Source organism: Salmo salar, chromosome ssa18 (genome assembly GCF_905237065.1).
Source record: "Salmo salar chromosome ssa18, Ssal_v3.1, whole genome shotgun sequence".
Lineage (NCBI taxonomy): Eukaryota > Metazoa > Chordata > Actinopteri > Salmoniformes > Salmonidae > Salmo > Salmo salar.
In genome coordinates this window covers 19,690,648-19,715,569 of record NC_059459.1, presented here as the reverse complement: position 1 = coordinate 19,715,569, position 24,922 = coordinate 19,690,648, and the positions used below count along the sequence as shown (strand labels likewise).

The 24,922-nt window shown below is 41.9% G+C and overlaps 1 protein-coding gene across 2 annotated transcripts in view; it reads left to right on the top strand.

The window, feature by feature from the left end:
- Positions 1–24,922, top strand: part of LOC106577006 (phosphatidylcholine:ceramide cholinephosphotransferase 1) — a 44,983-nt gene that overhangs the window by 10,898 nt on the left and 9,163 nt on the right. The window contains exon 1 of one of the 2 annotated variants that reach the window (XM_014154638.2): positions 13,334–13,474. The exons of the other annotated variant lie outside the window; for it this stretch is intronic. The gene's annotated coding sequence lies outside the window, so the exon portion shown is untranslated. Of the gene's footprint in view, positions 1–13,333; positions 13,475–24,922 lie in introns of those variants that run through there. 2 annotated transcript variants of the gene reach the window in all.

Sequence of the window (24,922 nt, the reverse complement as noted above, 5' to 3'; positions counted from 1 at the left end):
CTGTTCCTCTCCATGCATAATTAGAAACGCATGAAGTTCTACCAACACTCACATGATATGCCCAAATTTGCCTGGCTAGCAACTGGTCTTGGAGTTCTAGTGCACTTGGATCTATGTTGAAAGAGGATGTATCCCATCTAATGTTTACATCTGACGATCTGAGTCGTATGCACATTTAGGGCATTTCCATGTAAAAGGGCCCATGCGCACCAACATGAAGTTCATTGGAATATGTGAAATTGGGTGTCAAATGAAAACGAATGCCGGGCATACAATACACGACTTTAAAATATCTAACGTCACTGAACCTCTCACATTAAACGACCGTCTTTCCTGTAGTTTTTCGTCTTGCCAACGTAGTGGTGCACACACTAAGCAATGTATCACAGATGGAGGGATTCACACACTACAAGATTCTTCAAATGGTTGTCAGGATTCTCGATACCACACTGTCTCACGAAAATGATGTGATTTAGATTGTTAACGTAACTACAACGAGCTGTGGCTCAAAGCAGCCTCATAAACATTATCAATCAGACGTTCACACTTGCCATACAGAGTTTAAATATCTAGCCAATAAATGTTGAATTGAAAAAGCATTGCTTATGAACTTCAGAACTGTAATAATTTTACACTTTGTACTTGCCTTTAACAAAAGCCAAACGCATACTAGTAGTAGTCATCACTCCTTCTCGAGAGTCTACACATTCTGGGTGATACGATGCAACGTCATCTTGGCTTCTTCTCTGGCGAGCTCTCATTTTGCTATTGCTGATCACTGTTCTCAACTTTTCGTTACACATCTCGAGCTCAAGAACTACAAGAGCATTGCAGATTTTGTCCCGATACATGTTTGAAAATATTGGCACGTCTTGGACAGCTCAAAGACTAGATCTGTAGTCAGATTGCATCGCTGATCCGCTCACGTAAACGTGTGTCAGGGTCAAAATTGTCACCCCTGTTTTTAATACTCTAGCACCCACCCCTTGCGAGGATAATGACTCTAAAATGTCCTGGTAGCCTAGTTGGTGAAGTTCATGATGCTTAAGGTCAACAAAAAACTGAGGAAGATTTTACCAAAACTGTTACCAAACGTTACAGCAGCACAGTTATTCTAGTCTTATTGTAAAATGTTCAGTGGGAATTGTTGAATGGTTTGTTCAACTTTTAAAATCAATGTTTTTTGTTTTGTAACATCAGCATAACCGTTACCATGGAAGTGCCCTTTTCTTTTTGAGACTTGGCTTCTTTTTGATTCTTGGATGACTTAATTCGTTAATTTTGTTGAATGCTTTTTGGTTTTGAAGAACTCCACAACAACAAAGACTTGCATTCAGAAAACGATTCTCACAATTTTATATTTGTATTTAACCAGGTAGGCCAGTTGAGAACAAGTTCTCATTTACAACTGCGACCTGGCCAAGATAAAGCAAAGCAGTGCGACAACAACAGAGTTACACATAAACAAACGTACAGTCAATGACACGAAATAAAATAAAAATCTATGTACAGTGTGTGCAAATGTAGGGAGGTAGGCAATAAATAGGCCCTAGAGGTGAAAATAATGACAATTTAGCATTAATACTGGAGTGATAGATGTGCAAGTAGAGATACTGGGGTGCAAGAGGGTAAGTAATAATACGGCGATGAGGTAGTCGGGTGTGCTATTTACAGATTGGCTGTGTACAGTGATCGGTAAGCTGCTCGGACAGCTGATGCTTAAAGTTAGAGGGAGATATAAGACTCCAGCTTCAGAGATTTTTGCAATTCGTTCCAGTCATTGGCAGCAGAGAAATGGAAGGAAAGGCGGCCAAAGGAAGTGTTGGCTTTGGGGATGACCAGTGAAATATACCTGCTAGAGCGCGAGCTATGGGTGGGTGTTGCTATGGTGACCAGTGATCTGAGATAAGGCGGGGCTTTACCTAGCAAAGACTTATAGATGACCTGGAGCCAGTGAGTTTGGCGACGGATATGTAGTGAGGGCCAGCCAACGAGAGCATACAGGTCGCAGTGGTGGGCAGTATATGGGGCTATGGTGATAAAATGGATGGCACTGTGATAGACTACATCCAGTTTGCTGAGTAGAGTGTTTGGGGCTATTTTGTAAATGACATCGCCGAAGTCAAGGATCGGTAGGATAGTCAGTTTTACGAGGGTATGTTTGGCAACATGAGTGAAGGAGGCTTTGTTGCGAAATGGGAAGCCGATTTCTAGATTTAATTTTGGATTGGAGATGCTTAATGTGAGTCTGGCAGGAGAGTTTAGTCTAACCAGACACCTAGGTATTTGTAGTTGTCCACATATTCTAGGTCAGAACCGTCCAGAGTAGTGATGCTAGTCGGGCGGGAGGGTGCGGGCAGCAATCGGTTGACAAGCATGCACTTAGTTTTACTAGCAATTAAAAGCAGTTGGAGGCCACGGAAGGCGTGTTGTAAGGCGTTGAAGCTCGTTTGGAGGTTTGTTAGCATAGTGTCCAAAGAAGGGCCAGATGTATACAGAATGGTGACGTCTGCGTAGAGGTGGATCAGAGAATCACCAACGGCAAGAGCGACATCATTGATATATACAGAGAAAAGAGTCGGCCCGAGAATTGAACCCTGTGGCACCCCCATAGAGACTGCCAGAGGTTCGGACAACAAGCCCTCCGATTTGACACACTGAACTCTATCTGAGAAGTAGTTGGTGAACCAGACGAGGCAGTCATTTGAGAAGAGAAGGCTATTGAGTCTGCCGATAAGAATGCGGTGATTGACAGAGTCGAAAGCCTTGACCAGGTCGATGAAGACGGCTGCACAGTACTGTCTTTTATCGATGGCGGTTATATCGTTTAGGACCTTGTGCCTGGCTGAGGTGCACGCATGACCAGCTCGGAAACGCATAGTGGAGAAGGTACGGTGGGATTCGAAATGGTCGGTGATCTGTTTATTAACTTGGCTTTCAAAGATTTTACAAAGGCAGGGCAGGATGGATATAGGTCTATACTGTTTGGGTCTAGAGTGTCTCCCCCTTTGAAGAGGGGGATGACCGTGGCAGCTTTCCAATCTTTGGGGATCTCAGACGATATGAAAGAGAGGTACAGCTATTCTCTCCTATTCCAACTAGACCTATTGCCTAATTGCATAGACACGCCAAATGTTTATCATCCGGAGAATGCTCAATGCAGTCCAAATTGCTTCCCCCTCTTCATTATGAGGCTTCACTAAAAATGATCTATTAAAATGGTAAGATAGTCGAGTGACCACACTAACAATGGAAATACAAGTCCTCAAAGATGGAAGGCAGGCGGGAGGATCATGTGGGATCAGGTGGGACCATTCTAGCCAATGAGAGGGCAGATACGTGTGTGAACAACAGGCACAACTCTGATATTAAGTCATTTTTCTTTGTTGCTGAAATGCCACGTGTCTAACTTAGATCAGTGCATTCATAACAACCTAACCGTTTTATTCATATATGTGTGTGTAAGTTAGTTATGTTCTTATTTTTCTGAGTAAATAACTCACGGACACTAGAGAAGCTTAACCAAGTTTATTTCTTCCCAAAGGGTCGTTACAGCTGCATATCAGACAAAGAAATGGCTTCCCCCGTGGTGGTATTCATACCCCACTTTGGGTGGAGTCTCCTCCTCCTCTCTCAACATTGCATCATTCTTGCTAAGCGGGGAACTAAGTGATATGAACCTTCAACGGTTTCTCCCCTTATCAGTACTGTCACATGCAATTGTTTTCCCTGCACTCCGCCCCTCCCAAGCTTCATTATGGCACCCCTCATGTCTCTTATGTTATTAATGTTCCTATACTTCTGAGTATAGCAATGTTCCAAGTTTACCTCAGAATCCAACAATATATATACACAGTACCAGTCAAAAGTGTGGACACATACTCATTCCAGGGTTTTTCTTTATTTAAAAAATGTTCTACATTTGTAGAATAACAGTGAAGACATCAAAACTATGAAATAGTAGTAACCAAAGAAGTTATACACAAATCTAAATATATTTGAGATTCTTCAAAGTAGTCACCCTTTGCCTTGATGACAGCTTTGCACACTCTTGGCATGTACAAATTACCTCATCTAACCTGTAGCCCCACTCATTGGCTCGGTACCGGTACCCCCTGTATATAGCCTCATTATTGGTATTTTATTGTAACTTTTAATTTTTTTTTACTTTGGTTTATTTCGTAAATAAACTCTATTTTCTTAATTAACTGCATTGTTGGTTAAGGGCTTGGAAGTAAGCATTTCACAGTAAGGTCAACACCTGTTGTATTTGGCGCATGTGACGAATAACATTTGATTTGATAATCTGCTCTCTACCTCCCTACATTTTGAAGAGGGGGGAACCCCCTTTTTGAAACCAGACTTGTTTTGCCTTTGTTTGCATTCTATTCTTTGCTGGGTACAGTGGCAAACCGTGACTATTGCACCTAGGCCTTTAGTGGGGGGGGGGAGAGATCTTCCAAAACTTCAACCTGAAAAATAACAAACATCACGTAAAGGTAGACTCGGCGTGAAGCGAACCCATGCACGTGTGCAGATACTGTGTGAGAGCGAAGTCTTGCATCTCGCTCATTTCAATATCTGTGGTGCTACTCGTGGCAACGTCATTTCGCTGAGTATCTTTAATGCACAAGACATATCTAGCTTTAATGTAGGAGTAGCAATGCTTTTTGATGAAATCATGAATTAATCAAACAGGCCTGAGCCGCGCATCGGGCTGTCACTCAACGCCCAGCATGGAATAATGCCATAAGCAACAACCGCTTAAACAACCTGTGGTAGCCTGTCACTGTCACCAATAGCAATGACACATCAAAGGTGACAGGCTCGTGGTGCTGAAAGGACATCGACTGTGATCTGCGCACTCTGTGTAGGATAACTATTTCTGTAAAACACATGGTTAGCAGTCACACACAGCATACTGATAAAAGCCACCCATTTAAAATAGGCCCCCAATAACAAAAACGCAACAATTTTAAGCATTTCCAAATCAAAATGTACAACTATTACTTCCATTGCAAACAGATTTTTAACACGTTCCGTACACAAATGTTTCACACGCGTTATTTTCAAAGAGATTAATTTGATACTTCTTGTTGAAAGTTAATCTTGAAGGTTGTTAACAAATTTGCAAAAACATCCTCCTTGATAACACTTGTGGCTGCAGCTGCTATAAACTACAACAAAAGGTAGCTAGAGACCAGGATTATTCAGTCTTTTCTTGCCCAGGGAACCTGTAAATGAGATATCTATTTAATCCATTTTAAATTCAGGCTGTAACTCCACAAAATGTGGAAAGAGTCAGGGAGTGTGAATACTTTCTGAAGGTACTGTTTTTAGTAAACATATTAACATGCACCATTAAATGAATGTATTCATCGAAACAGGCCCCGATGTTGGAAAGCAGGAAACAACTACTGCATGTGTAAATTGCTTTGGAATAATGTTGCTCTTGACTCAGTTTCAATTGAAAAGGGGAATTGGCCTACTATAGGTGTTTCCACATACTCACTTCCTCCATATTAATACAATGTTCTTCAATCTCTTATCTTCTCTCTAGGTCAACATATAGGCTTTTTGTCTTTAGGTTTTGTGCGTATGCTGAACTATACTGTAAAACAGGTTTTTATGCTGTCCTGTGTGTGTGGACCTGACATGGTCATAATTTAATCATGAATTCACAGGTGGTTTCCTCATTAACGGGTGGCACCTGCGAGCATTTGTTATTGTGCTTTTCAGCTCTGCTCTTCAGAGTATTCAAGGCAAACGGACTCATTAGGGGTGTGCTCACTAGGAACAAAATGGAAGCAAACGGAACTAAAGTGGGAGGGACCTACCTGAACTGTTTTCCTTCTGTGCAAAATGTTTTGCTACAGTACGGAACTAATGAGTACACCCCATGTCTCATCCTGACCAGGTGACCGTATTCACGTACAAATGTGTTGTGGTAATTATTTGCCTGATAGGCTTTAATACAGGCTTATCACTGCTGAAGCATAGCTTTGTTCTGTGTTGATCCCTGGTACTTGGTTGAGAACCTAATCGGTTTGCATAGATGGGTTAGCTGACAACCTCACAATGATCATGCTTCAGTGGTGCAGAAGTCCGTGAGATGTTGTGATTCTGGATAGCCAATTAGCTACCAACAATGACAAGAAACTGCCATGTGGGGAATCTTGAGTGACTCTTTCAGCTAGTTTCATCTTGTTCTTGATACCATGTCTTGTTTTTGAGGTGTTTTGACTGATTTCATGTCAATGAAATGCTTATGCTAATATGGTAAATTATCTAGCTAGCTAACCAACAGCTGTAACAATGTATTTCAGACAAGTGCTCATTGGGCAAATGTATTTGTTTTCAATAAATATTGGAGATGAAATGTACACTGAACAAAAATATAAACGCAACAATTTCAAAGATTTTCCTGAGTTACAGTTCATATAAGGAAATCAGTCAATTTAAATAAATTCATTAGGCCGTAATCTATGGATTTCACATGACTGGGAATACAGATATACAGTATCTCACAAAAGTGAGTACACCCCTCACATTTTTGTAAATATTTGAGTATATATTTTCATGTGACAACACTGAAGAAATGACACTTTGCTACAATGTAAAGTAGTGAGTGTACAGCTTGTATAACAGTGTAAATTTGCTGTCCCCTCAAAATAACTCAACACACAGCCATTAATGTCTAAACCGCTGGCAACAAAAGTGAGTACACCCCTAAGTGAAAATATCCAAATTGGGCCCAATTAGCCATTTTCCCTCCCCGGTGTCATGTGACTCATTAGTGTTACAAGGTCTCAGGTGTGAATGGGGAGCAGGTGTGTTAAATTTGGTGTCATCGCTCTCACACGCCCTCATATTGACTGGTCACTGGAAGTTCAACATGGCACCTCATGGCAAAGAACTCTCTGAGGATCTGAAAAAAAGAATTGTTGCTCTACATAAAGACGGCCTGGGCTATAAGAAGATTGCCAAGACCCTGAAACTGAGCTGCAGCACAGTGGCCAAGACTATACAGCGGTTTAACAGGACAGGTTCCACTCAGAACAGGCCTCGCCATGGTCGACCAAAGAAGTTGAGTGCACGTGCTCAGCGTCATATCCAGAGGTTGTCTTTGGGAAATAGACGTATGATTGCTGCAGAGGTTGAAGGGGTGGGGGGTCAGCCTGTCAGTGCTCAGACCATACGCCGCACACTGCATCAAATTGGTCTGCATGGCTGTCGTCCCAGAAGGAACCCTCTTCTAAAGATGATGCACAAGAAAGCCCGCAAACAGTTTGCTGAAGACAAGCAGACTAAGGACATGGATTACTGGAACCATGTCCTGTGGTCTGATGAGACCAAGATAAACGTATTTGGTTCAGATGGTGTCAAGCGTGTGTGGCGGCAACCAGGTGAGGAGTACAAAGACAAGTGTGTCTTGCCTACAGTCAAGCATGGTGGTGGGAGTGTCATGGTCTGGGGCTGCATGAGTGCTGCCGGCACTGGGGAGCTACAGTTCATTGAGGGAACCATGAATGCCAACATGTACTGTGACATACTGAAGCAGAGCATGATCCCCTCCCTTCGGAGACTGGGCCGCAGGGCAGTATTCCAACATGATAACGACCCCAAACACACCTTCCAAGACGACCACTGCCTTGCTAAAGAAGCCGAGGGTAAAGGTGATGGACTGGCCAAGCATGTCTCCAGACCTAAACCCTATTGAGCATCTGTGGGGCATCCTTAAACGTAAGGTGGAGGAGTGCCAGGTCTCTAACATCCACCAGCTCCGTGATGTCGTCATGGAGGAGTGGAAGAGGACTCGTGGCAACCTGTGAAGCTCTGGTGAACTCCATGCCCAAGAGAGTTAAGGCAGTGCTGGAAAATGATGGTGGCCACACAAAATATTGACACTTCGGGCCCAATTTGGATATTTTCACTTAGGGGTGTACTCACTTCTGTTGCCAGCGGTTTAGACATTAATGGCTGTGTGTTGTGTTATTTTGAGGGGACAGCAAATTTACACTGTTATACAAGCTGTACACTCACTACTTTACATTGTAGCAAAGTGTCATTTCTTCAGTGTTGTCACATGAAAAGATACACTCAAATATTTACAAAAATGTGAGGGGTGTACTCACTTTTGTGAGATACTGTACATCTGTTGGTCTGAGATACCTTAAAACAAAAAAAGTAGCGGCATGGATCAGAAAAACAGTCAGTATCTAGTGTGACCACCATTTGCCTCATGCAGTGCGACACATCTCCTTCACATAGAGTTGATCAGGCTGTTGATTGTGGCCTGTGGAATGTTGTCCCACTCCTCTTCATTGTCTGTGTGAAGTTGCTGAATATTGGCGGGAACTGGAACACGATGTTGTACATGTCGATCCAGAGCATCCCAGACATGCTCAATGGGTGACATGTCTGGTGAGTATGCAGGCCATGGAAGAACTGGGACATTTTCAGCTTCCAGGAATTGTGTATTGATCCTTGCGACATGGGGCTGTGCATTATCATGCTGAAACGTGATGGCGGCAGACGAATGGCACGACAATGGGCCTCAGGATCTCGTCACGGTATTTTTCTGCATTGAAATTGCTATCTTTGAAATGCAATTGTGTTCATTGTTCGTAGCTTATGCCTGCCAAAACCATAACTCCACCTCCACCATGGGGCACTCTGTTCACAACGTTGATATTAGCAAACCACAACGACCTACCATCTGCCCGGTACAGTTGAAACTGGGATTCATTCGTGAAGAGCACACTTCTCCAGCGTGCCATGCAATTGGCCATCGAAGGTGAGCATTTGTCTACTGAAGTCGTTTACGATGCCGAACTGCTGTCAGGTCAAGACCCTGGTGAGGACAACGAGCATGCAGATGAGCTTCCCAGAGACTGTTTCTGACAGTTTGTGCAGATATTCTTTGATTGTCCAAACCCTCAGTTTGATCAAGACGATCCCGCAGGCGAAGAAGCCAGATGTGGAGGTTCTGGGCTGGCGTGGTTACACATGGTCTGCGGTTGTGAGGATAGTTGGACATACTGCCAAATTCTCTAAAATGACGTTGGTAGAGAAATGAACATTCCATTCTCTGGCAACAGCTCTGGTGGACATTCCTGCAGTCAGCATGCCAATTGCACGCTCCCTCAACTTGAGACATCTGTGGCATTTTAGAGTGACCTTTTTATTGTCCACAGCACAAGGTGCACCTGTGTCATGATCATGCTGTTTTATCAGCTTCTTGATATGCCAAACCTGTCAGGTGGATGGATTGTCTTGGCAAAGGAGAGATGCTCATTAACAGGGATGTAAAGAAATTTGAGAGATCTACGCTTTTTGTGCATATGGACATTTTCGGGAATCTTTTATTTCAGCTCGTGAAACATGGGACCAAAACTTTACATGTTGCCTTTTTATATTTTTATTCAGTGTAGTTCACATGTTGTCAACAATCTAAGCCAACCCTGTCTGTTTTGTCCCATAGTTCCACACGTGTTAGGTTGGTTGTTAAGAAACAAAACCATCTATACCATCTACTATTTGGGATTTTAGTCCTTGGCTTTCACCAAGGGATAGCAGCTGAATTGTCCATATAGTGTCAAGCCATACATTGATCTCCATGTGCCAATGAGTTGGCTATGATTAGTGATTGGGGGGGGAAATCGATAGTTACATATCGGAATATTATTTTTTACAATGTATCGTTTTCACAATCGCAATATTATTTTTGCTCTAGTTAGCTATACCGGCACCAAGACTCCAGTATTTTTCCTTCATAGCTCGTTCTTCATCTTTTTATAGGGAGCCAATTTGTTTTCAGCACTTATAACCATGTCTGAACAAAACTCGTTTTCTCATGGCTCTCTTGTCCCTTTGCAGCAGACATGTTTGAGCAATTTGTTTGGAACATCGAATCGCAATAAAATCACAGTATCGAATCGCAATACATAGAATTGTGAGAATTGCAATACACACCGTATCGGCACCTAAGTATCGTCATAATATCGTATCGTAAGGTCCCTGGCAATTCCCAGCCCTAGCTAAGATGTGACCACCCAGCCACTAATTTCTCTTTCAAGTTAAGCAACTACTGAAAGAAAAAATACTGTAGCAGAGACTGTTTTATAGATTCTGTCTCACATCTACCATCGCTGCTGCTGGGGGAAATATGTTTATAGATCGTATTTGGGTGAAGGGAAGTTGTAGGCTATTCAATACATTTGACAGTCAGATTTGCATGAAACCAACCAAACAGGGTCAAGGGTTGGTATTTTCCTCGAATCTTATCTCTTTAGTGGTGAGTTCTGAGCCTGTTTATCTGCGAAGATTGAAGGTGTGATATTCCTCTGTGACATCAGCAAATACTCTTTCCCGGAGGCCAGCGTGTTACCTCTGCTATCTGTAGTCAGACACCATGACACAAAACACAGATTCGTGACTTGCTGTTCCGAACCCACTGTCTTCAGCTATTAAGCCTGGCAGATTGATTAAAGCACTGACGGTTCTTCCACCACTGCTTTCTGATCTCATTAGGCCATTACATCATTCATTATCGCATGTGGAAATTTCAAAAGGTTGAAGATGAACACTTCAATGTCAGTGTCCAGAGATGTTTTTTTCCCTGGTACTAAGGGAGGAAGGTTGAACTGAAGTCAAGGAGAGAGAGAAATCGCATGAAAAAGACCCTATTGATAGGGCTGGAAGCTGTTAAAAAACAGTGGAAAATTGGCCAATTCAACTGTCGCAAGCTGTGCTTGTGGAAGATGGTTAGTTAATACCACAACAGAGAAATGCTAACTAACACAAAGTATTGCTCCAATGAACTGTTCTAAATTTGATGCTGGCTTCTAATTTGAGGAAAAAGCTTTTACTAACTAAAACTACTCTAGTCTTTTGGCAAACTGACCTTAGACTGGCAAATTGTACCTCTGAAAGGTCAAGGTACTTTCAGTTATCTTAGTGGATTCATTACTTCCTACAGAAGGCCCAAAGACACGTGCATTGTTTTCAGAATCCTGTAATTGACCTTAATTGCCAATTTCCCCTCAGAAACAGGATAAATGCAATCATACAGCAGATCAATTGCTCTGCAGTGGATGCAGATTTGATTTGATTGCTTATTCTCATTTGTATTGAAAACCTCAGATAATTTGACTGTATATGGGTTGTCATCTATCTTGTTTGAGTTTGTCAAAAGTACCAATGGCCTTGTGCATTATCATGAAAGGAAGCTTACTTATTTTAATGACTTACTATTTTGCAGCCAAGATGGAAACTTGTTCAGTGTTCCCTTTCCTACAAAGTAGGCTATTTTATTTATTTCCTAGAAGACTAAAAAGCTATACCCCTATCAGGCCCGTATAGTATGATTGTACAAACTTTCATATATCCTCTTCTTTGAAGGCTCGGTCTTTTCAGGTATTCTATTGTGAAATTTTGACAATTGAGGGTTTGCTGAAAGACTAAAGAGAGACCTTATTGCACGTCTCAGTCACTGTTCCCATACATCGTGCTTGTAGACTTGCCTACATGCCTGAGACTAACTCAATGACTTTACTGGCTACTGAATGCTATGTAGAACTTAGATCATGAGGCTACAGTACCAATATTTCAAATGTTAATCTAATTTTGATTAATCAACTGCACATACTGTACAGAAACAATAAAAACAATTAATGCAGGTTACTGCAAACATTTTTGAATGTTCATTTAGCGTAATATTGAATGAGGTACATTTGAGTTAATGTAGGAGGTGCTAATGATGTGAGCCTCAACCACTTGTCAAATAAGTGACAGTGTGGTTGATTCATCAATGTGTGAAAATGCTGTCAGTGTCAGAGTTTCCAACAAGTATGTCTAAAAGTTTGTTTTAAGAGGTGTCCTGACCATACAGCATTTAAAGAATCTGGATGTACTGTAGGCCAAAATATTTAGCCAACAGTAGTGCAAACCTCACAGTAAAGTGAAACCTGCATTGCTGATGCTAAGAATGTAATCTCTAAACTCCTACTCATTCCAAGCACCTCCTCTGCCAATCAAGTTGTCCAAAAATGTAACCGATCCCCAACATAGGCCGCTTTAGCTGGTTGCTCTTGCTCCACGGTACTGGAGAACCTTCACATAAAAAAAACCCTGAACAAAGAGACTTTGTCTCTGCTTCTATAAGTAGCTTCTGTGTTCTATGAGACTGCAGGTGTTGTCTAAAGCCTTCAAGGCAGTTTCACACTCAGGCCTACTACATACAAACGAGTAGGCCTATACCAGAATAGAATTGGGAAAACAGTCTATTATAGTAATATGAAAAGTATTCCAACACATCAGAACACTCAACCTCATGGAAGGCCCCAGGAAGCCTAGTTCATGTTTGCTATAACAAGTATTACGTGTGTGTGTCTGTCTGTCTGTCTGAACTTCCTCTACCCAACAGTGTTAAACTGCAGCTGCTTGCTGTTAATTTTCACCCTGGTATCGCCAACTGGCCAAGCATGTTGGGTAAAATGCATTCTATGTGGCTTTGTGGGGCAGGTAGTAGGCTAGGTGATACAGGTGAGAGAATAGTGTTCACACGTTTTATTCACCATTGTTCTCAGAAGGTAACGTTCCGTAATGGAAGATTACTGTTTCAAATAAAGCATTGTCCCAGAAAAGCGAAAACACCCAGAGGGAAGGAGGAGGGGAAAGCAAACAAAAGGTTGGCCTGAATATGTTTCCATGACTATAATGTCATTTTGACATTCTTACTTGTAATGTTGGTTGTGGTGGCTTATGTTGATTCAACATGTTCAAACAAATATACTTTAGGCATAGAAAGAGGAAACATGGTACGCTCACCGTTGAAATGTGCTCTATATGCAAACAGACTGTCTATATAATGTATCTATATGGCACAAATAAGCCTAGCTTATTGGTTCAAGTTCAGTTACCTGACTAACATTTTAAGTTCCTTCCTTTGTGTGTTTGAGTCGTGGTGATAAGACTGTGTGGCCTAGGTGAGACGTTAAAACAATTAGTTCTATAACAGGAGCTGACCTGTTTTCAAATCCCCATGAGCCCTCCCCAGTGTGTTTTCTACTATGTGTATCCAGCTCCCTGCGCTATGTTTACTGTGCACTTTATCTGATTCTGGATGCCTGTTTCCACCACTTGACAGTGTGTCCTTTCAACAAAAAATATGAAATTTTCCAATGATATCCATTGTGCTTAAAGGATGAATAAGGTAAATGGATGGAGATCAGATCTTTTTGTGTTTTGCATTTTGCGGACACACGCTAGCTCAGAATGGGTGGGGTTCAGGGACTCCGTTCAAGCCAGAGAGCGATAGACAGAGAGACCAAGAGGGAAGGAGGAGGAGTCTGAGAAAGAGAGAGCCTTGTTCAGAGGAACCGCTGCAGAGCTGTTCTTTCTCTCTCAGAGCCACATGTGTTTTGTGATTAGAGCAGGTGAAGAATGAAGAGGAGGCACAGGGGAGATATGGGTAAGTCCTATGGCACAGGTGTTTATGCTTACATAATTATTTCTATCTCCGTCCGGGAACTTTGGAACCTGGAGGAATGAATGTGACTCTTCAACATTCCAACCAATGTTATTATAGTTTATAGATTTTTTTCCCCTTGAAATTCAGTTTAGTTTTAGTTAGGTTTAAGATCTGATTCACTTGTTTTTAGTGTTAGGGACCGAAAGTAGCCTGTGAGAAGACATTTATGTATAGTGTTTAGATTTTTGGGGATGTAAGTTTTTGCCACTGTGGGGCAGTAATGCACAAGTTGATGGGCCAGGTCATAGGTTAGGTTCTTTTTCAAGGGGAGCTGAACGCACCGATTCCATGTGTTTTTCTGCTTCTCATTAAGAAAAATTATATTTGGGTCTTGGAGCTGTGGTTAGATGTGGGTGTGTTATGTTCGCTATATCGTACCCTGGCAATTAATGTTTGTCCCTCCTTGAGTCACCACATCCACAACATAGCCACTACCACTTTCTCAAAATAGTCAGAATTAATCTAAGATAAACCAATAAATCTGTAATTTATTTTGATGTTTTGCAGTGGACATGTTAGTCGTACAATTTTACATCTATCTAAGGTGTTTGGTGCAGTATTTCTGAAGTAAAAAGACGTGCATGGATAACCTAGTCAGTGCACTGCAGACAGTACTGAGTCCGCTTCTGCAGCCTGTGCTTAGAACTGATTTCTGAGAACAACTTTATTGGCAAGCTGTCAACCTATTGTAAATATAGCACAAGCAACACGCTGTTTCAGTGCACACAATCACTAGCTAGCTAGCTAAGTTCCATCTGTTTGTCAATGAAACTACCTAGTGGTTGCTAGCAGGCACATTGAGCAGGCAGGCCGATCAATATATAATATATGTCTATGCGACAATGAGACAGAAGGAGGAAGTGAATAGAATGATATGATTATCAGTCAAATTAACACATTTATAAAATATTGATTACTATGTACGGTGCCTTCAGAAAGTATTCAAACCCCTGGACTTATTCCACATTTTGTTGTTACATCCTGGAACCAAACATCTAAAATTTGGACTTGTCAGACCAAAAGACATCTTTCCACCGGTCTAATGTCCATTGTTTGTGTTTCTTGGCCCAAACAAGTCTCTTGCTTGGGCCAAGAAACAGTGGTTTTTCAGCTAGTTTTTCCTAGCCACCGTGCTTCTACACCTGCATTGCTTGCTGTTTCGGGTTTTAGGCTGTGTTTCTGTACAGCACTTTGAGATATCAGCTGATGTAAGAAGGGCTATATAAATACATTCGATTTGATTCTTCTTATTGGTGTCCTTTAGTAGTGGTTTCTTTGCAGTAATTTGACCATGAAGGCCTGATTCACACAGTCTCCTCTGAACAGTTGATGTTGAGATGTGTTTGTTACTTGAACTCTGTGAAGCATTTATTTGGGCTGCAATTTCTGAGGCTGGTAACTCTAATGCAGCAGAGGTATCTCTGGGTCTTCCGTTCCCGTGGCGGTCCTCTTGAGAGCCAGTTGCATCATAGTGTTTGGTTTTTGCGACTGCACTTGAAGACACTTTAAAAGTTCTTGACATTTTTCGGATTGACTAACCTTCATGTCTTAAAGTAATGATGGACTGTCATTTCTTTTTGCTTAATTGAGCTGTTATTGCCATAATATGGACTTGATATTTTACCAAATAGGGTTGTCTTCTATATACCACCCCTACCTTCTCACAACACTGATTGGCTCAAACGCATTAAGAAGGAAAGAAATTCCACAAATTAACTTTTAACAAGGCACACCTGGTAATTGAAATGCATTCCAGGTGACTACCTCATGACGCTGACAAACTTTTGACTGGTTGTGTGTGCTTTTTTTTGTACAGTGTACTGTTAATTTGTCAAAGATAAGTTTCTGTATAGTTTTAGTTTTTCAAACGGGTTTGTGAATTGTTTTATTTCAGTTTACGAATGTCTTTCATTAGTAGTTTCAGTTTACTATAACCTTGCTTCCAACAACATGTTTGTCAGCGAGACTGTCTATCGTTTCTTTGTCAACCAGAGTCTGAGGAAAGTTTATATTGACAACAATCTGTAGCTCTATATTTTTGCTGTGTCTATTTGGCCTGAATTGGTTAGTCTCATCCCTGAAACATATGCTTTAGCATTGTGAATGAGTCACTCTGCTACTGGTGCCCTGCGTTTGTGTACTTGGCATGCTTTGGGGGGAAAGGTTAAACTCTGGTCACAGACACAGCCTTTTGCTTTTCTGCCTCGTTAGTTACTCAGTGGCGTAAAGAACTTACGTAAAAATACTTGAAAGTACTTAAGTTGTTTTTTGTGGTATCTGTACTTTTATATTTCTGACAACTTTTTACTTCACTACATTCCTAAAGACCTATGTACTTTTTACTCCATACATTTCCCTGACACCCAAAAGTACTTGTTACATTTTGAATGCTTAGCTGGACATGAAAATCATCCAAGAAAACATCCCTTGTCGTCCCTACTGCCTATGATCTGTCAGACTCCCTAAACACAAATGCTTCGTTTGTAAATTATTTGTTGGAGTGTGCCCCTGGCTATCCGTAAAAATTGTAATAAAATACAAAATTGTGCCGTCTGGTTTGTGTGAATATAAGCAATTTTGAAATAATTTATACTTAAGTATATTTAAAACCAAATACTTTTAGACTTTTACTCGGGTAGTATTTTACTGGGTGACTTTCACTTTTACTTGAGTCATTTTCTATTAAGGTATCTTTACTTTCACTCAAGTATGACAACTGAGTACTTTTTCCACCACTGTTGTTACTCTTCCATTTCACGGCCAAACCTCGAAGGGAAGAATTTACAGCATGAAGCAGTATGGTTGGACTATGTATCATTGATGCGTTTTCCACTTCATTTTGTGATCCAAGTAATTTTTTCCAGCATCAGAAATGTCAGCGATCTGTCTGGTTTCTGGCCACTAGTTTTATTTATGAGGGGCTGTAGGCCTAAAAACATCCTTGATTTTAAAAAGCTCATGTTATTTTCATATATATAATGTATCTAGGGCCGGGACAATACCAGCATCACGATACTTGTTAGTATTGTGGCAAGGAAACAAAACATGAAGCCCTAATGTTGGAAACGAACATTATATTGTCATCCAGAGTAATATTGATTTATTTTCCATGCTATTGCACACACAATTTGACATACAGCTTGTTTTTAAAGGACCAAAGAGTTTGGTCTGCTTCGTGTTTTCATGGAAAAAATATACTAGAATCGTCACAACCCTAGTTCTATCTGCCATGACTTTTCATTATTGTCTGTAAGCGCGCACACAAAGCTGTGTCAGATGGTTGAGTAAGAACATACATGATTCTTCTAACACAGTTTGGTGTTCACTGTTTGTATGAGTCGGGCAGCAGGTGCTGTTATTTAGGCTGTTGCGTCACTGTGAATGCCGAGCATCAGCTACAACCCTATTAAGTAAACAGATTTACACAGCCCTATGAGAAGTTCAGTTACTTTGTGCTACATATTTTTTACATTTTAGTAATTTAGCAGACACTCTTATCCAGAGCGACTTACAGTAGTGAGTGCATACATTTTTCCCTGCTGGAATCGAACTCACAACCCTGGCAGTGCAAGCGCCCTGCTATAATACCAACAGAGCTACACGGGACTATTAGATTGCTGATGTTTTGCAAGCTGTTGGAGTGATGAAATTACAGTTTCCTTTATGCCTCTCCTGCAGCTATGCACAACTATAGACATGGCATATCAACTCGCCATTGGAATTACAGTGGCATGAAGTACTCCTGAATCTTCAAAGTCAACTGTCGAGTTAATTTCCAACTCTTTGTTCACTACACGAAAGGTGTTGTTTTTAAGTGTTCTGTGTTCATTGCTCCCGTGATACTTCTGTTCCGAAGTTGGTTGAACAGCAGTAAACTGACCACCACTACCTGTAAACATACTCTCTCTCCGTAGACAGTAAATTGCTAAATAAACTGTGTCCTGTTGGTCAATGCAGTGCTTGTAAACATTGTGCAAAGTTGTCTGTGTATTTACTCATCATGACAATGCTAGGCCTTGCCTTATAACAGGTAGGTAGCCTAGTGGTTAGAGCGTTGGACTTATAACCAAAAGGTTGCAAGATCAAATCCCTGAGTTGACAAGGTAAAAATCTGTCGCTCTGCCCCTGAACAAGGCAATTAACCCACTGTTCCTAGGCCGTCGTTGAAAATAAGAATTTGTTCTTAACTGACTTGCCTAGTTAAATAAAGGTTCAAAAAAATACTCACACATTGGGACAATGCTTTATTTGAAACAGTAGTCTCTCATTACGGAACGTTACCTTCTGAGAACGATGGTGAATAAAATGCGTGAACACCATTCTCTCACCTGTATCACTTGGTCTACTACCTGACCCACAAACCCAAATAAAATGAGCTATGCAAATATTTACTCAACATGGTTGGCCAGTAGACAGCATGCAGCTGCAGTTGAATACCGTTGGGTAGAGGGTTCACACTCAGACACATGGTGAAGTTAGAAAGCACAGGGACATCATCATTGAGTATTATAGTAGAAGGACATGAATGCAGCGTATTTTCTCTGGTCGCACAGAAAAGCAGTTAATGCGGGTGTTCTCATGGTTTCCATAGACCAGTCTAGGGGACATGGGAGGGGTTTAAGAGGAACTAAACTATGTTATGAATTTGGTGAGATTCTTTTAACGTGTGAAATGTTTCTGAAAGTGATTTAGCCAGTGATTTTTACATTTTTTATATATGTATTTTTATTTTTTTCATCCATGCAAACTCGTAACTAGTTATTCCTTTGTTCAGGTGAAGGGTGACTTTGCTCATCCTCACATGTTGTCATATGTTTGCATCTTACATTTAAGGCTGCCTTACCCCATGTTTTAGTATGCTTCCCCAAGGGTCCATTACATCCAGTGGTGGAAAAAGTACCCAATTGTCATACTTGAGTAAAAGTAAAGAGACCTTTTTTTTAATAGAGAATAACTAAAGTAAAAGTGAGTCACCCAGTAAAATACTGGAGTAAAAGTATTTGGTTTTAAATATACTTAAGTATCAAAAGTAAATGTAATTGCTAAAATATACTTAAGTATTGAAAGTAAAAGTATAAATCATTTCAAATTCCCTATATTAAGCACCTTGTTTTTAACTACGGATAACCTGGGGCACACTCCAACACATATACATGATTTACAAACAAAGAATTTGTGTTTAGTTCGCAGTAGGGATGACCAGGGATGTTCTCTTGATACGTGTGTGAATTGGAGCATTTTCCTATCATGCTAGCCATTAAAATAGTAACGGGAACTTTTGAGTGTCAGGGAAAATATATGGAGTTGAAAGTACATAATTGTCTTTAGGAATGTAGTGAACTAAATGCTGTCAAAAATGTAAGTAAAGTTAAGTACAGATACCCCCAAAAACGACTTAAGTAGTACTTTAAAGTATTTTTACTTAAGTACTTTACACCACTGATTACAGCTCTTGTCCCCATGCAGTGACATTTAATTTGAATGTTGGTTATCCTTCCACAATGGCAGAAATGTCAAGTTATGTATCACTAGATTTGATTTATTACCTGATTTAAGGGTATACTGTGCATCTTTCATACGGTCTGGATGCCTTATATGGAATACTGTACAACAAAAGGAGTCTCTATTGAAAAATGCCCACGTCAGGGGAGATACCTATTTAGGCAATCACTAGCTGCTGGGCTGCTCAGTCCTGCCCCTGGGGGTCTGACGTACTGTTGTCACTCTGGCCTTGCTCTAACACACCTGAAACCAATAATGAATGTTTAACTAAGATCCTAAAGCTGAGTGGGGTGTGTTGGGTTGGGGCACTGGACCCCTAGGGGCAGGATGGGACGATCCAGCTATATTGTGTGCAAGTAAAAATAGCTCTACACTACTATTAGGCCTATGATATGAATGACAGACAGTGCCCTCTGTAATTATTGGGACTGTGAAGAATTGTTTCTTCTTTTGGTGCTATACTCCAAAAGTTTGGATTTGAAATCAAACAAGGACTATGAGGTTAAAGTTGGTCCCACATTCATAGCACGCAATAACTACATCAAGCTTGTGACTACAAATTTGTTGGATGTATTTGCTGTTTGTTTTGGTTGTGTTTCAGATTATTTTGTGCCCAATAGAAATGAATGGTAGATAATGTTTTGTGTTTTGGAATCACTTTTATTGTAAATAATAATATAATGTTTCCAAACACTTCTACATTAATGTGGACGCTACCATGATTACGGATCATCCTGAATGAATCGTGAATAATGATGAGTGAGAAAGTTACAGATGCAGTAATATCATACCCACCATTACAAGGGCCGGGGGTGTATGCCTTAATGAGTCGTGGTGTGATCATAACAACATACAGGAACTCAAGTCCTTTTGTTCACCTGACCTAGAATTCCTCACAATCAAATGCTGACCGCATTATCTACCAACCCCCCCCCAAGAAGACACCTCGACGGCCCTGAAAGAACTTCATTGGACTCAGTGTAAACTGGAAACCACATATCCTGAGGCTGCATTTATTGTAGCTGGGGATTTTAACAAGGCTAATCTGAAAACAAGGCTCCCTAAATTTTATCAGAAAAATTCTGGATCATTGTTACTGTAACCTCCAACGCATACAAAGCCCTCCCTCGCCCTCCTTTCGGTAAATCTGACCACGACTCCATTTTGTTGCACCCAGCCTATAGACAGAAACTAAAACAGGAATCGCCCGTGCTCAGGTCTGTTCAACGCTGGTCCGACCAATCTGATTCCACGCTTCAAGATTGCTTCGATCACGTGGACTGGGATATGTTACGGATAGCGTCGAACAACAACATTGATGTATATGCTGATTCGGTGAGCGAGTTTATTAGCAAGTGCATCGGTGGTGATGTACCCACGGCGACAATTAAAACCTTCCCCAACCAGAAACCGTGGATTGATGGCAGCATTCGCTCAAAACTGAAAGCGGGAACCACTGCTTTTAATCAGGGCAAGGCGACCGGAAACATGACCGAATACATACAGTGTAGCTATTCCCTCTGCAAGGCAATCAAACAAGCTAAGCGTCAGTATAGAGACAAAGTAGAGTCGCAATTTAACGGCTCAGACACGAGAGGTATGTGGCAGGGTCTACAGTCAATCACGGACTACAAAAAGAAAACCAGCCCCATCGCGGACCCAGATGTCTTGCTCCCAGACAAACTAAACAACTTCTTTGCTCGCCTTGAGGACAATACAGTGCCACTGACACGACCCGCTACCAAAACCTGTGGACTCTCTTTCACCGCAGCCAATGTGCGTAAAACATTTAAACGTGTTAACCCTCGCAAGGCTGCCGACCCAGACGGCATCCCTAGCCACGTCCTCAGAGCATGCGCAGACCAGCTGGCTGGTGTGTTTACTGACATATTCAATCAATCCCTATCCCAGTCTGCTGTTCCCACATGCTTCAAGAAGGCCACCATTGTTCCTATTCCTGACTGAGCTAAACGACTATCGCCCCGTTGCACTCACTTCCGTCATCATGAAGTGCTTTGAGAGACTAGTCAAGGATCATATCACCTCCACCCTCCCTGACACCCTAGACTCACTCCAATTTGCTTACCGCCCCAATAGGTCCACAGACGATGCAATCACACTGCACACTGCCCTAACCCATCTGGACAAGAGGAATACCTATGTAAGAATGCTGTTAAACAGCCACCACTAACATTGAGTGGCTGCTGCCAACATACTGACTCAAATCTCTAGCCACTTTAATAATACAAAATTGGATGTAATAAATGTATCACTAGTCACTTTAAACAATGCCACTTTATATAATGTTTACATACCCTACATTACTCATCTCATATGTATATACTGTACTCTATACCATCTACTGCATCTTGCCTATGCCGTTCGACCATCGCTCATCCATATATTTAAATGTACATATTCATTCCTTTACACTTGTGTGTGTATAAGGTAGTTGTTGTGAAATTGTTAGATTACTTGTTAGATATTTCTGCATGGTCGGAACTAGAAGCACAAGCATTTCTCTACACTCGCATTAACATCTGCTAACCATGTGTATGTGACCAATAAAATTTGATTTGAATAATGGGTGGTTAGATTATTTTTGGGGGGGGTATTGATATTTGTGCGTCAAACTTTCTCACTCATTATTCAGGATTATCCATAATCATGGTAGCATCCACATTCATGTAGAAGTGTTTAGAAACATATTATATTGTTATTTACAATAAAAGTGACCCCAAAAGGGTCATATTAGATTGTGTAGAAAGGCAGGAAATTATCTTTAGATGCCCAAAACATTCTGAGGACCCCCAGACCCTCCACCAGGTTGTCCCTCCACTTCTAAAACCAAAGTTGTACCCCCGAGTTTAATACATTTGTGGTTTTCCCCTCAGCAGCATGGCTAAATTCTGCTCTGGAATTATAACACTGGCTGCCCTGTAAGATAATTCAAGGAGCAAAGGTCCACCGCACGCAGCTGACTCAGTGACGGCAAATCTCTAATCTCTCTCTCTCACACACACACACACACACACACACACACACACACACACACACACACACACACACACACACACCACCTCTGTGGGTTACCCTTTCCCCTACTTCACTCCTGTCGTGAGTTACCTCTCACACTGTGTCAAAACAGGCTACAGCCAGCCCTTACACAGAGCATTTTATAGCTGTTCATTCTGTCATTCATCGTGGTGGGCTAACCTGTTGTTACGGACATTGTTGGAATGTTAAAATAAGTTGTACTTTTTGCTCATCAGTCTCATCAGAGTTGAAGCCTTGTCAGTTGTATTCATGAAAGCAGGCAGCTGGTGCCTATACACCTGTATCCCAGTCTGTAGGGCGGTTGGCTGAGGTAAGGGTTGAATGGTTCTGTTGGCTGCTTGCCCTGTGACTGGGGTGGGGCCCAGGCTGAACAGAGCACTGCTGAGCACTGACCCTCAGCCTGGCTGATTTATGAGTTCCTCCCTGAGCCTCCAGCCTCCAGAAACACAGCCTTGGCCTCCAGCTGAACCATGGACTCCCTGAAACATAAGCAGGGACACTCTGTGTCCATTGCTGTCAACACTGTTTATAAACACACCCCAGCCAGCAGATGTGGATTGTTTCAGTTTACACTACAGTGGATAAAGTGAGCTGTTGCTGTTGTGCTTTAAGTTAAAGCAATAGAGGCATACCGTTGAGTGGTGGTTACTACAGCTGGAAAAACGGGAAACCGAGAGTAGTGAGGTAATATACTGCTCAAAAAAATAAAGGGAATGCCTAAACAACACATCCTAGATCTGAATGAAAGAAATAATCTTATTAAATACTTTTTTCTTTACATAGTTGAATGTGCTGACAACAAAATCACACAAAAATAATCAATGGAAATCCAATTTATCAACCCATGGAGGTCTGGATTTGGAGTCACACTCAAAATTAAAGTGGAAAACCACACTACAGGCTGATCCAACTTTGATGTAATGTCCTTAAAACAAGTCAAAATGAGGCTCAGTAGTGTGTGTGGCCTCCACGTGCCTGTATGACCTCCCTACAACGCCTGGGCATGCTCCTGATGAGATGGCGGATGGTCTCCTGAGGGATCTCCTCCCAGACCTGGACTAAAGCATCTGCCAACTCCTGGACAGTCTGTGGTGCAACGTGGCGTTGGTGGATGGAGCGAGACATGATGTCCCAGATGTGCTCAATTGGATTCAGGTCTGGGGAACGGGCGGGCCAGTCCATAGCATCAATGCCTTCCTCTTGCAGGAACTGCTGACACACTCCTGCCACATGAGGTCTAGTATTGTCTTGCATTAGGAGGAACCCAGGGCCAACCGCACCAGCATATGGTCTCACAAGGGGTCTGAGGATCTCATCTCGGTACCTAATGGCAGTCAGGCTACCTCTGGCGAACACATGGAGGGCTGTGCGGCCCCCCAAAGAAATGCCACCCCACACCATGACTGACCCACCGCCAAACCGGTCATGCTGGAGGATTTTGCAGGCAGCAGAACGTTCTCCACGGCGTCGCCAGACTCTGTCACGTCTGTCACGTGCTCAGTGTGAACCTGCTTTCATCTGTGAAGAGCACAGGGCGCCAGTGGCGAATTTGCCAATCTTGGTGTTCTCTGGCAAATGCCAAACGTCCTGCACGGTGTTGGGCTGTAAGCACAACCCCCACCTGTGGACGTCGGGCCCTCATACCACCCTCATGGAGTCTGTTTCTGACCGTTTGAGCAGACACATGCACATTTGTGGCCTGCTGGAGGTCATTTTGCAGGGCTCTGGCAGTGCTTCTCCTGCTCCTCCTTGCACAAAGGCGGAGGTAGCGGTCCTGCTGCTGGGTTGTTGCCCTCCTACGGCCTCTTCCACGTCTCCTGATGTACTGGCCTGTCTCCTGGTAGCGCCTCCATGCTCTGGACACTACGCTGACAGACACAGCAAACCTTCTTGCCACAGCTCGCATTGATGTGCCATCCTGGATGAGCTGCACTACCTGAGCCACTTGTGTGGGTTGTAGACTCTGTCTCATGCTACCACTAGAGTGAAAGCACCGCCAGCATTCAAAAGTGACCAAAACATCAGCCAGGAAGCATAGGAACTGAGAAGTTGTCTGTGGTCCCCACCTGCAGAACCACTCCTTTATTGGGGGTGTCTTGCTAATTGCCTATAATTTCCACCTGTTGTCTATTCCATTTGCACAGCAGCATGTGAAATGTATTGTCAATCAGTGTTGCTTCCTAAGTGGACAGTTTGATTTCACAGAAGTGTGATTGACTTGGAGTTACATTGTGTTGTTTAAGTGTTCCCTTTATTTTTTTGAGCAGTGTATTTACAATATGTGCATACCTCACATGTGACCCGTAATAAGACTATGCAATTAATATGTTAACAGTCTATAAAATAACCAAGCAATATTAATGTAGAAGTGTTTGGGGCGGCAGGTAGCCTAGTGGTTAGAGCGTTTGTCCAGTAACTGAAAGGTTGCTAGATCGAATCCCCGAGCTGACAAGGTAAAAATCTGTCATTCTGCCCCTGAACAAGGCAGTTAACCCACTGTTCCTAGGCCGTCATTGTAATTAAGAATTTGTTCTTAACGGACTTGCCTAGTTAAATAAAAATTATCTAACTCCATAAAGATTATTTAGCAATATGCAAGAGTCTATAGATTAGTAAAAGTAATAGAAAGGTCTGAGAATTGTCCATATCAAAGGCAGATATTTAATACCATTGTAAAATGAACAATACATTATACAAGGCATAAAGCTTAAGTTACAAAGCATTAACAAGCTTTACAAGGCCTTATTCTGGGCATGATCAGAGAGGGAGAAAGAGAAGTCATAGCCTTAAAGGCCAGGCTCCAGGAGTCCCAGGGGCAGAGAGCAAAAG